Raw genomic sequence first — 13,539 nt, 5'->3', positions numbered from 1 at the left:
AGTGTCAGACAGGCTCTGCTAAGTTTTATAGTTTTAGAATATTTTAAATCCTAATGTTAATATTTCCTTAGTCACAGCCATGATATGTCAACACCATCTTCCAGTTTCTGATAGTTGGGAGGTTGTATCAAAGCATAGCTCAGTAGCTTAGTACATATAAGATACATAAATGTAGTTTCATTTGTCTGAGTACAAGGTTTTATTTTTTCAATTTTGCACCCTGTTTTGTCCCACTTCTCAAGAATGACTTCCTGAGTTCTTAGAGATAAAGGTTCATAGGTGTAATTCACAGTATTGTATTGGTTCATGAAAGCTGCTGTTCTGAGGATTTGCTATGTGAAGAATGTAACTAAATTATGCTTTTTATTTATTACAAATTACATTTTGAGCAGCTGGTAGGTGAAAAGTTGATTAAAAATGATTTCAGAATGTCATAGCATTTGATTTGCAAGTGAAATGATAAAAACTGTGTTTATTTCAGGTTTAAATTAGCTTTGACTCCCACATTTTCAATCTGATCTCTATTGGAAAAGGTTTCAGCCTTGACATTACATTTTAAATGATATAAAAATAGAAAAAAGTTATTTTAAATTGTAATAATATTTCACAGTATTACTGTTTTGTATTTATATAAATGTTTTGTATTTATATATATATAAAGCAAAGTTGTTGTTTTTTTTGTCGCTTGAAAATTGTCAGAGATTCAGCATTCAGGATGGGGGTGGGAAGGTCATTCCACCAGCTGGGAACAGTGAACAAAAATGTTCTGGAAAGTGATTTTGTTCCACTCTGTGATGGTACCCTGAGGTGTCACTTGTAGATCTCAGGCTTCTGGAGAGGATGTAGATTTGTAAAAGTGAGTGGAAGTATGAGGGTGCTGAGCCCGTGGCTGTTCTATACGCAAGCATCAATGTCTTGAACTTGATGTGAGCCGTAACCGGTAGCCAGTGCAGGGACATAAAGAGAGGTGTGACGTGGGCCCTTTTGGGTTCATTGAATACCAGTCATGCTGCTATACATATACATGTATGTATGTATGTGTATTGTCACAATTACAAGAAATAAAGTTTTAATCCTAGTTGAGATGAAATAGAGAGAAATCTGTCCGTTGAATCTTTATTCCTCTCTCCGTCCTCAGGCTCATCACTGACTGGCGACTGAGCCGAGAGATCCAGGGGCAGCCGCCGTCTATCTAAGAGTGGCAGGGGTGAGATGGGTTTTGCCATATCAATGAGCTTTAGCTATTGAGTGAATCTTCAGCCAGCCATGCTAAGAAAGGGAATGACAGCCCCAATAGGTGTGACAAAATCCCATGTGTGATTGTACTGTAAAATATATTTAGAAACATCTCAAGTGACTTGCACATAGAAAGGACCAGAATCCACGAGCCGCTCGATAATTTAACCACTGTGATAGTGTTACAATTTAATGCCAATTTTTTTTATTTTTTATATTTGACCTGAAAGTAAATAACATCCATCAATTTTATCAATAATATATGATATGATTTGATGTGTGTGTGTGTGTGTGTGTGTGTGTGTGACTTTCTGTTCTTTCTCTTTTTGTTTCTCTAGTTATGACTCAGATTTTCAGAGAACATGTATATGCACACAGAGGCAATCAGAGAGAGCACATTCACTTTGAAATATCGAGTAACTTTCCTTTTGGTTTCTGTCTTTGTACCAGCCATTATGCAGGATGCCATTACTACTGGATGCATAGATGGATTGATTTTAATAACTCAGCTACTTAGCAGTGGATTGAAATGTAGCCACTGGCCCTCATAAAGGCAATGCATCAAACAGACAAGCCTATCACAGGCTACACTTGAGATCCATCCAGTGTGATTAATTGTAATTAATTGTTTTACTTAGTGAAGTGTTGTGTGCCGACTCATTTATCTTACTTACTGCAAATTACATTGCTCAAGTTTGCAGCCGATTGAACTATGGCTGTTTTTGCTTTTCCCTACTGTTGCTTAAACGGGACAAAATCTAGTAACACTTAATACTGTTTTGTTTCAAATCATTGCAGTTTATGTGAAAACATAAATAAGATTTATAGTAATAACAAATAATTGCATGAGATAATGGGATATTATAACCAAGCCCTTTGTCTTTTTCATGCATGAACAATCATGTAAGTTGATATATTTACAAAATCGTTGGCCATTTTTAAGGGTCATTATCTCTGATATATAAATATGTTGTTATTTTATGTCAATTTTTAATTCTATTAAAATAATTGCATAATTTCAAGGCATCAAACTGTGCCTCAAAACCAGAACAACCTCCTCAATGCTTAAACCATAGAGTTTTATATCTTTTTTTATATACACGTTGCTCATCAGCATTCAGAACCACATAATACCAACAGCTGCTGCAATCAAAGATATATTATAGCCTGTAATAAAACTTGAAAATGGCAGATTAAGTGATATTTTATACAGCCTCATTAATTTGAAAAAGGTCAGCGGGAAATTTATTTATTTGAAGAAATATGAGGAGACATGTTTTATTAGTGACAAAGGTGGTGGGGAGCAACAGTAACTGGCATTTGTGCTTGTCTGACATGCATCATGTTGAGTGAGCCGAGAGCACATTTTATTGGTTTCTGTCGTTGGTCTGCACGCCCTGTACCGCTGGTTTGTGTGGTTTCTGGCGAATGAAAGGTGACCATTAAACCTTCAGCAGAGTGTCCATATGTGTCATTGCTGATAGTGAAATTATAATGTGCAGTGGTTCTGTATTTGAGAAAAGCATAGTTCCTTTCTAGTGACATTAGCCGAATGACATTCCACAGTAATTCTTAGAAAGTGCCATAATTGCACCATTCAAAGTAGTTTTTTTAATTAAAAAATGATAATGTTTAAAAAAAATAGATGACTGCAAGCCATTTTAATAAAATTTTTAGTGATGAATGTGATGGCAGTGACAAACACTTTAATAACAGTATGTCATGTTTTGTGTGCTTTTTTATTTTTTCTATGACTTGATGTTGACTTTAAAGGGGTCATATGATGCGATTTCAATTTTTCCTTTCTCTTTGGAGTGTTACAAGCTCTTGGTGCATAAAGAAGATCTGTAAAGTTGCAAAGACTAAAGTCTCAAATCCAAAGAGATATTCTTTATAAAAGTGCAGCCATGTCAGGGAGACGCTGTGTTTCAGTGCGAAAGCAGAAGCACTTTATTTGGCCTTCCGGAAGTAGATGCATTTAGGAATCATTGGTTAAGATTTATTTACAACAGAACAGCACAACCCAGATGTTCGAATTTGTGCAACGCATTTTATGGACGACAGTTTTTTTAACCTAGAAGAGTACAAGGCTGGCTGTGCACAAAGGCTATTTCAAAAACAAAAAAACAAAAAAAAGGGTGAATTCCGACTTTGCTATGACAATCTGGCGCTTTTATTTGCTATTGACTGTTCAAATGCGGAGTTTTGCGCAGCGCAGAGTAACGCGTCGTGTGTGTGTGTGTGTGTGAGAGAGGGTAACAGGGTCATATCACAGGAGAGTGAACTGCCTGTCAGAAATCATAGCATGTCAGCTGTCTTAACCGTTGCTTGTGTACTGCATCATCACTGTGTCTGTTACATGACTCTGTTGCCCTTTCGGGCTTGAACTGATGGTAAAACTAACGACATTATTAACTGTCTTGATATTTACTTTGAAAGCTGAAGCTCGCGATTATGGTAAGGGGCATTACATTTCCGACGCGTGCTTGTGGTGTTCGGCCAATCACAATGCACTGGGTCAGTTGGCCAATCAGAGCAGACTGCACTTGTCAAAGGAGGGGGCTTTGTTGAAAACAACGTGTTTGAGAGAGGCGGGGCATAGAGGACCTACAATATAGTACAGTATTTGAAAAATAATGTGTTTTTTGAATATTAAAGCATATCAACATATTCTGTTACACCAAATACACAAAATAATGATCTTTAAAATAGCATCATATGACCCCTTTAAGTCCATTTTAGACCTAATTGCTTTGTATTTCAGATTGTGTTTAAACTTGTAGATTGGTTCTCTTGGTTCTTTTGGTCAGGACAAAAAAAGAAAATGATACATTTAGTCCTGGATCGCTTCATTCACTGTCATTTTTAACACTAAACCTAATGATGCAAAATAAAGGCATAAGGATAAGGATGCAACCTGATTGGACAACTTTTATGGTGTATATTTTGCGAGCTTACCGAACATCCAAAATAATGCTGTATTCTGGGCTATATGTGTTCATTGTATGTGTGTAGATATGGTGGTATCTGATAACTCACAAATAGCTTATAAATTGTGTTAAGAAGACAAACAAGCAGCAGGAATTCCTTCATTGCACACACAGAGATTTGCTGCAGTGTGAATGGTGGTTCTGACGTCTGTACCAAATTGTAATGTGCAGCATAGCTCATTTATTTGGCTAATGTCTATGACGAGGAGACATTTGGCTAATGTCTATGATGAGGAGAGCCTGGTATGCTTGAGAATTTTGTCCTTTTTAAGGTTGCACCAGAGTTAGTTTGGAAGCGGACCAAAGACACCGTGTTTGGTGCACACCATAGTTTGGATGACAGCATTCAAATGAACCACACTAACAGAGCAATCGCACCAGAGTTCATTTTAATCAAACCAAACCTGCCAAGTGTAAACACACCTTTAGTAATCTTGAGTTGGTGTGAATTGAATGGTCTTCAGGTGACTCAGGAGGACTAGCAGAGATGCGCTTAGCTGACAGTCACTGGAGAGATGACTGGAGAGCAGATTATGACAGCTCTCACTCCTGATCATCCTGAGATGTTGATGCGTGCTAGAAGTTCACGCTTTTGTGGCAAACTATATGTGACACTTGCTGTATGAGGAAACATTTCATGACAGTGTGGCCGTCTTCTAAGAATCACCTAAAAACTGCGAGTGTATGTAACTCCAGTATTATTAAACAAATTTAATGAAAATATCATAGACATATGTCCTAAATGTAATTTATTTAAAGGTACTTTCTTTCATTGTGTATGGGAGTGTGAAGAAATCTTGAAGTTTTGGAAGGGAGTGCAAAATTTGATAAGTAAAATAATTAATGTTACTATTCCCCTTGAACCAAAAGTTTTTATATTAAATTTATATCCTAATAACTTTAAATTGAGAAGAAGAGAACATATTTTTGTTTATATGTGTACTCTACAAGCTAAACGTCTCATAGCTATATATATATATATATATGTATAAATTAGAACTGTGAAATTGGTATGTGTATATGTATACTGTGTATATATATATATACATATTTTTATTTATTTACCTTTTCTGGTTGATTATTTGTTTGTGAATGTATTATGTGTTTGTTGTAAGTTTGTGTTAACATAGCATGTTAGTGTTGTTGAATTTTATTATGTAAATATAAAAGCAAAAAAAAAAAAAAAGAATCACCTAAAAACAACAAGTACTGCATCTCTGTGTAGATGGGTTCCTAGTTAATGCTAAATGATATAAGCAAGGTTCTTCTCTGTCACAGGATGAGACACGGATTTGGAGCCTCGGGTCTCTGGAACGTCACTGTTAATTAATGTTGATTATCTGATCCCGCATGTCTCGCAGAAGCTCGTGCAGATGCCTTAATGAATCAGAGTCAAAATGCAAATGTCTGTTCCTTTTGGAAAGCCTGAACTTAAGTGTGTGTGTAGCTTTAGTCATTGCTCTGCACTAACATACATGTGCAGACACCCATGTCTGAGGAGGCCTTGTGATAAAGAAATCAACTGAAGTACAGAAATAAAACAAAAGGCCTGCGTTTCATTCTTCTACCATTCAGAAGTTTGGGGTCTAATTTTCTAATTTCTAAAATTTTTAATTTTAAAAAAGTCTCTTACATGTTAAATCGTTGTAAAAATCATTAATATTGTGAAATACTAGAATTCCAAATCACTGTTTTCTATTTTAATGTTGAATAGATATTATCTATGAATAGATATTTCAAAAGAACAGCATTTATTTGTAATATAAATCTTTTGTAACATAATAAATGTTTTACTTTCACTTTTGATTAATTTAATGCATCCTTGCTGAATAGAAGTATTCATTTCTTTAAAAAAAAAAAAAAAAATCTTACTGACTCCAAACTTTTGATCAGTAGTGACCAAAAGTTTGGAAACAGCAGGGTTTTGGACAATATTGGCAAAAATCCTTGTCATAATTCTTGGAATAATGCATTCAAGTACCTTAAATCCATTACAATATAATGCATGATTATTTTGATTTTGCTCACTTAATAATGCCAATATATACAGTCAGCCATGGCCTTTTGGCAGCTGTGATGTCTGATTACGGGATTAAACTTGGCCTGGGTTTCTGTTTTAAAGATTATTGGGTCAGCACAACTTTATAGCTTTATTGATTGATTGCCAGTAAACGTTAGTGCTCAATAGGCCAATTAGAACATAGTTAGATTTATAAATATCTCTTTTTTTTATTTAATAAATTATGTTCTCATATAGTTTGTGTTGTGCTGATGAATTCATATGCTGCCCAGAACCCAACTTTGCCTAGAGCGTTTCCAAACTTTTGGAGCACACTGTACGTTATTGCATTGGAAATAGTGCAATCAAGTGACCTGGACGCTCTGTACAGTGGTTTTATGTACAGACTGTCATTACTCTGAGAAAATAGTTGGTTTTAAATGGACAAGAACATGCTGTGAAGTGTGTTTAGGCCCCTCGCATTCAAATCACACTTGCGTCCTCATTAGCTGAGCAGCACATACTGTGTGCATAACTGGAAGGACTGACAGAGTCACATGCTGGTTTGGTTGCAGGATTTTGAGCATGTTAAAGCAGTTCATGACTCTATGATGTCATATTTCTGTCAGGTGGTGCCACCTCAGTGATTCATCATAATTGCATTTCTCGGTTGTGTCATCTGCGATGTCGACATTTCCTGGTGTCTTGTGGCGAATCTAAGGATGCCGAGGAATGGGACTGATGCTTCATGATATTTTTGGGAAAAAAGTGACTACTACTTCCTTTTCTGTGGTGCTGAGTGGAAAAAACGACATGCCAATATATACGCTAACCACATGCTGAAGCCAGTAAGACTTGGTTGGCTTGGCAGGGAGTTTAGGATGACTGTTTAATCTCTTTGCATAGTTTTAAGAGAGATTTAGGATGGATTCTGGATTTGGCTAAGCATTAAACCAGGTCATGACTCATAGGTTCAGACAGACATTGCTGAGCTCTTTTATTAATTCTTCCTCTATGTCTGGCCCACCTTCTGTTACTGTGTGAGGAACTTGTATCCAAGATCTACACTTTTCCTTATACATTCATGTATATTTTAACCTAAAATCTTGATGGCTTAAAATGGCCGTTGGCACATTATAAGTCAGCTACTCATGTGTATTAAGTATCCAGATGTGGGTACACTTGTTCTGGCACACTGTGTGTCCCCTGTGTGCCGTCTTCCATAGAGCAAATGGAATGGGCAGACACGCGCACAATCTCTCTCTCTCTCCTCACAGACTGACACCTCTGCAGGGGCCGGGCCCTGAAAATTGGCTTATTGAATTACAGCTTCTTCACAGTCATCTCTCTGCTCCTCTTCTCTGTACCCCTGATCCATCAAAGATTGTCACTGTGGCTGTTCATCTTAGTATGCTTAAAGAAAGAGTCATTCTATGAAACGGCCACATTTTCCATTTTGTGAAGGTGATGTTTAAAGTAAACATTTTAAACTTTCTGTTAAAAAGAGAATGTTTTTTAAGTGGTAATAGATTTTAAGCTATAATAATCAACATAATTATTAAATGTATGTTGGGATATATTGAACTAATTTTTTTATTTGTATCCACCCAGTCAAATAAAAACCTGTCTATTTTGATGGGATGAATATGTTATAAATGATAAAATCTGATGAAAAAAAAACAACTAAAAATTATGAATGTTAATTGACAGTAAAGCTTTTGAAGTTGGGCCCTCTGAAGATTCAAATGATAATATTTTCTTAATTATCTAATTTAAAATAACTTATTGTTTAATAACTAATTATTTTAGGTAAATAATTGTTGTGAAGTGGGTAAACATATACATTAGAAAATGTTATTGAAAATTTATTTTAATAATAATAATCATGAAGTTTCCTTCAAAGGTTTTATCTCTGTATATCTCTATATATTTATATTATAATATTATTTCAAATCATTAATTAGATTTAGATGTTTTATTTATATATGGTTTCTATGTTTCTCTTTCTTTCTGTGAACTGTAATTTTAAATGACATAATAAAGTAGTCTTCAGAAGTCTTAGAATATAGCAGATTTTTGTGTTTAGTGCTTCTTTCATGGATTGCTTATAAAACAAGAAAACATGGCATATCAAATTGATATAGTCTTCATGAATTTTTATAAGTTGCCTCTGAAACAATAGGGCCAGGACTCTGTCTCTCTGTTCATTCAGTGTTTTATAGCACAGCCTATTTTTAAACTATAACTGTACATTCACTCTTCATTTTCCTTCGTCTGCTCTTAATAATTCACTCTTTATTCTCCCTACTTGCCCTCTTCCTTTGTCTCTCTCTGTCTCGCGCCAAAGTTAATTTTCAGATCAGTAGCTAAATCAATCCCCATCAGGTCACTCAGGGTCACTTCCGTCTCCCGAAATTCTGAAAGAAGAGCGCAAATAGACAGTCATCAGAACCTGTCTCATGCTTTACGTGAGAGATATTGCCCCCGTCTACAAATGAGATTAAAAATTTAAAATGATTCAAAGCTCATTTCAAAGGGCATTCCATAAATCGTGTTCCACCACCTACCTGTGTTCTCCGGCAGGAGCGGAGCACGGATTGCATCCTTGGTTTGAGCTGAGTAAATAAATCAATAGGTCTTATCCCAACGGGGGTTACATAAATAACCTGGAACACTGCCTCTGCTTGTTAAGGCAGGAAATGATGGCAATGACAGATCGATGGCATGGTGTAGAATACCAAAGTGCCTGTCCTAGACTGTGCCGTCTTTCATATAATCTTTCACCTTGTGGGGGGAATGTGATTATTACATCCCGTTATCTTTGCCTATTGGATTGAAGGGTTGTGTTTATATGTTATACAGTATATTTGGGCCAGAAATTGGATTTAACTATGTTATCTTGTGTTATATTGTTATATACTGAAGTCATTGTTTATAGAATCACTCCTGCTTCAACTGCCATCAACTCCACCACATGGAGTATCTAGTTGACTAGGAATGAGTAACACTCACATGGAGCTGACTATGTGATTGAGTTACCTATTGTGACATCACCCTTAGGCTCTCTGAAGAAACTGCCATTTAGTGCCACTAGACTTGATCCCCAGTCACGTTTAATGGCGGCAATTGCATTTGACACGGTGATCACAGTCTCTGGTGATTGTTTTACCTTGTTATATATCCAAAAAAGCTATTTGTAGCTCAAGGTTCATTCACTCGAGTGAGGATTGGTGCTGTTCGTGAGCTCAAGCGGCGTGAATATGCCCAGTTTCTGCTCTCATTTGCAGAAGCACTGACCCACGCCTTCGCTGTGTGCAATCAGGTCCCTGGCTGCCCATTAGAATAAATCACTCCTGAACACAGGAGCTTAACGCCTCATCAGGAGCTGAATTTCACTGCACGGAACAAAGTGACTATCACCCTTTCTAGGGAAAGGACACTCTTGTTGGAACTCTTTACATCAGTTCAGTTTGATTTTTTTTAGTTCAGTAAGATTCAGTGAAGACTATTTACATGTACACAGCAGAATTGAAGAAATAGTTAAGACAAAAAAAACGTTTTAAGTATTTACTAATTATTTATATTGTTCCAAACCTGTATTTTCATGTTTTTTTTTTTCAGTGGAACATGTATTCAGTACCATTCAAAAATGTCTTATGCTCACCAAAGCTGCATTTAGTTTATCAAAAATACAGTAAAAACAGTGATATTGTGAAATATTATTGCAAGTTAAAAGAATTTATATTTACTGTGTTTTATAATGTCATTTATTCCTGTGATGGCCAAGCTGAATTTTCAGCAGCCATTGCTCCAGGCTTTAGTGTCACATGATCCTACAGAAATCACTCTAATATGCTGATTTGGTGCTTAAGGAACACTTCATTATATAAAATTCAATATAAATCTCAAAAGGATAGCATTTATGTGAAATATAATTATATTATTTATTATAAATATAATTATAAATGCCTTTACTGTCACATTTTACTATCTGAATTAAAGTTAATCAATCATTAAAAAATTTACTGACCCCAAACTATTTTAATCTGTCTGTCTGTCTATTTATTTATCTTTTTGCTTCAGATGGCTTGGAACACAGTGCTTGAGTCGTATGGACCATTTTAAACATTTACAAAAAAATAATAATAAAAAAACGTTTTAGAGCTCCTTGACTTGAAGATAAATGTCATACAAGAACATTATTCAGAAAACAAACAAAAATACTGCTTTGAAAATTCTTTGAAAAAAATAAATAAAATTAACTGCTGACAGGTTTAGAATGACGTAAGTGTAACGGAAGAGGTCTGAGTACTGGGGTAGGGTCCAGAGGAGGTGATGGTGAATGAATAGTTCGAAGGATATGATGAGTGGGGTAATCCGAGTCTTTGGCTTTACAGGAGCTGGAATGCACACAGGAGGAGCACACACCTCAGCGATCCGGGAACTGGGAGGAACAGGAAAGACTTGGAGACACTAGGAGGAACACAGGAGGTAAGTAATGCAGGAAGTATTCAAATGGAAGTAGTCACAAAGTCATTGAGTCCTCTACGTGTATACGAGACCGGACAGTGAGGGTGTCTGAGGTGTGTGCTTTTATGCAGGCTGGTTGATGAGGTGCTAGATTGGTGACAGGTGCAGGTGCTCAGAATTCAGGTGAGAGGGATCGTTGTGATTGGGTGGCGGTGGAGCCTGGCCGATCTGTTACAGTAAGGATGAGTAAAGTATTTTATATACATTTTCATGTTTGTTAATTTTCATTTTTTGGTTATCTATAAGGAACAGTTTTTCAAATAACAGTATTTAACAATTGCCAATAAAAACGGCATTATTTACAGCCCAAAGTTTTGTTTTGACCTTGCTATCAAAAGAAAGCATAAACAGGACATCACATCTGGACAACAGGATCAAGCATCAATACAAAAATGAGTTATGACTGCTTGCCCTCTTATTCATCCCAAGAGCCTCAAGACCCACATGGCCTATTGATCTACTGCTGTCATTATACACCCTGAACAGCATTATCACCCCAGTGTAACAGCTCTTCCCACATCTTCTCATGCAGCGATGCTTGCCAGTTCATAAATAACAATTATACTGATAATAAAACCAATATTTATTTTCCATATTCAAATGTAGTCTCAGAGGCGATGTTTTATGCCTGTGATGGGGACATGAAGGCCACCTTCATTAATGTAGCGTGCTGATGGATAGGTTGTGGAAGACGGTACATGCAGGGAGATGCGTTAAATGCCATGCTGCGGAACATGGGCTCCTCACTCTCAGAACCCACAAAGTGGAGAGCAGTAGAGAGGAGTAATTGACCTTTACAGCACATTCAGGCCCACTGAAAAAGAAATACAGGAGGTTTTTGAAGCTGTTGAGGTTGTGTTCAGTGTGTTCTAGGTTGGGGTTTGGAAGTAGAAAATTTTTCGGTGTGTGGTTGGGTAGTACACCTACAAAAATTAGCATGGTATCTCCATGTAAAAAATAAATAAATAAATAATTCACTTGTATTTTTTGCTTTGTTTTCCAGTTAAATAAATTAATAAATAATAAAAGATTTATTTTTAAAAAGTTTCAGAAAATATTTTGAGAGAACATAAAAACAATATGATATATGGACATCAAATATCTTATGTTTTAGGGACATGTTTACAAGACAGTACCAACTAAGATTTGATCAAAATGTTACAAAATTTAAAATAAATGCTGTTCTATTGAACATTCTATAAAATCCTGAAATCATGGTTTCCACAAAAATATTAAGCCACACAACTATTATTGATAATAAAGTGTTCATTGAGCACCAAATCAGCATATTAGTATGATTTCAGAAAGATCATGTGACACTGAAGACGGGAGTAATGGCTGCAGAAAATTCAGCGTTGCAATCAAAGAAATAAATTACATTTTAAAATATATTAAAATGTTAAAAATTAAGTTGTTAAATTGTAAAATTTAATTTAAATAGTTTACGTTATAAATTTTTTACTACTGTATTAGCCTTGATGAGCATAAGGCACTTCTTTCAAAAACATTTTAAAAAAATAATTTAATCATTTATTCCAAACTTTTGACCGGTATAGTGTTTATATACAGTGGTGGCCAAAATTATTAGAACACTAGTATTTTCACCGACTAAAAAATGGTTTTAAGTCAGTTATTTCTACCTTTTGCTGTAGTGTGTCAGTAGGAAATATCAGTTTACATTTCCAAACATTCATTTTGCCATTAATTGTAATAATCCAGTGAGATTTTTGTCTGACAACAGCCAGCGCTCCACACAAAGATCTGATCTGATCATCATCCAGTCTGTCTGGAATGACATGAAGAAACAGAACAAACTGAGACAGACTAAATCCAGAAGAACTGTGGCAACATCTCCAAGATGCTTCAAGAAACCTACCTGCAAAATACCTGAAAAGCTATGCCCAAGTGCACCTAGGGCAAAAGCTGCTTTAAACGTAAAGGATGGTCACAACAAATGTTGATTTGATTTAGTTAGTAGAAGTTACTTGATAAAGAATATCTATTTATAACATTATTTTTGAAAGCATCCTCATTTTACAGCATTTTTACACAAGTGCCTAAAACTTTAACAGGACTGTAACTTTGCAGGTAGGTTTCATGAAGCATCCTGGAGACGTGCTTATTTATTTATTTATTTATTTACTTACTTATTTATTGCTCACTTTGTAATTTGTTGTATGATAGTCTGTCTCAGTTTGTTCTGTTTCTTCATGTCATTCCAGACAGACTGGATGATGATCAGATCAGATCTCTGTGTGGAGCACTGGCTGTTGTCAGACAAAAATCTCACTGGATTATTACAATTAATGGCAAAAAGAATGTTTGGAAATGTAAACTGATATTTCCTACTGACACACTAGCAAAATATAGAAATAACTGACTTAAAACCATTTTTTAGCTGGTGAAAATACTAGTGTTCTAATAATTGTGGCCACCACTGTATATATTTATGTGTCTGTATGCATTAAAAAATTATACACTGAGCATCTCTCTCGCTCTCTCTCTCTCAATATATATGTATGTATGTATGTATGTGCAGTGTATGATTTTTTTATGCTAAATATTTGGTGCAGGCTTCTGTGTTTCTTCGAAGCCCCAATTTATTGCTTTATAACTCACTCTCTCCATATATCTCATCTACAGCCAGTATTTGCCCCTTAAACCTACAGTCTAATCAAACAAGTTCAGTATCACACTGTACCAGCACACTGACAAACAGCCCCCAAACCCACCATCAGAGCTCCTCTAGAATAACAAATATAATGCAATCCATAACTCATAGCG

This window comes from Sinocyclocheilus rhinocerous, unplaced genomic scaffold (genome assembly GCF_001515625.1).
Source record: "Sinocyclocheilus rhinocerous isolate Xijiao unplaced genomic scaffold, SAMN03320098_v1.1 scaffold605, whole genome shotgun sequence".
In the NCBI taxonomy this organism is placed as follows: Eukaryota; Metazoa; Chordata; class Actinopteri; order Cypriniformes; family Cyprinidae; genus Sinocyclocheilus; species Sinocyclocheilus rhinocerous.
The sequence above is the reverse complement of the archived record's forward strand: the minus strand, read 5'-3'. Positions refer to the sequence as shown.